Source organism: Nestor notabilis, unplaced genomic scaffold (assembly GCF_000696875.1).
Source record: "Nestor notabilis isolate BGI_N333 unplaced genomic scaffold, ASM69687v1 scaffold16374, whole genome shotgun sequence".
Taxonomy (NCBI): Eukaryota; Metazoa; Chordata; class Aves; order Psittaciformes; family Psittacidae; genus Nestor; species Nestor notabilis.
The window spans coordinates 2782-3248 of record NW_009925307.1 but is presented as its reverse complement, the minus strand read 5'-3'; the positions used below and the strand labels follow the sequence as shown (position 1 = coordinate 3248).

At 65.7% G+C, this 467-nt stretch overlaps 1 protein-coding gene across 1 annotated transcript in view; it reads right to left on the bottom strand.

Moving 5' to 3' along the window:
* Positions 1–467, bottom strand: part of LOC104404549 (fibrinogen C domain-containing protein 1-like) — a 6805-nt gene that overhangs the window by 4549 nt on the left and 1789 nt on the right. The gene's annotated exons all lie outside the window — the stretch shown is intronic.

Here is a 467-nt window from a genome sequence, read left to right as displayed (position 1 = left end):
CCCCCCCCCCCCAGCCCCGCCGGGGCCCTCCCGCCTGCAGCAGCTTTAAATAAGCCTCTGAGTGTCTCGCTAATCACCTTGGGCTGCTCTTCAGGCAGTACTTGAGCTCGGCTGGGGCTGCCGGAGGCTGTGCAGACTGTGCTCGGGGTTGGCAGGGACCCTTCCAACACTGCGGAGCCGGGGGGGGGTCCCCCTTTTCCTTCTATGAGCCCCCCCGGAGCTGGGGTCTCTGCTGTGGCTCAGTTCCCCACTGGTCCCAAGCTGTGCATGACAGGCTGCTCCTGCAGGGGTGGGCTCTGGGCACTGAGGTTGGAGGCTCATCAGCCCCTCGAGGGCAGGGGGGGAGTAAGCTCCGTCCTGGCCCTGCTCAAAGCTGCTTATGGGAATCAGATCGTGGGGATTTGTTTCCTAGAGCACCCAGATGGAGGGGTGCTGGCTGGCGGGCTTACCCAGCCCGGCCCCACGGG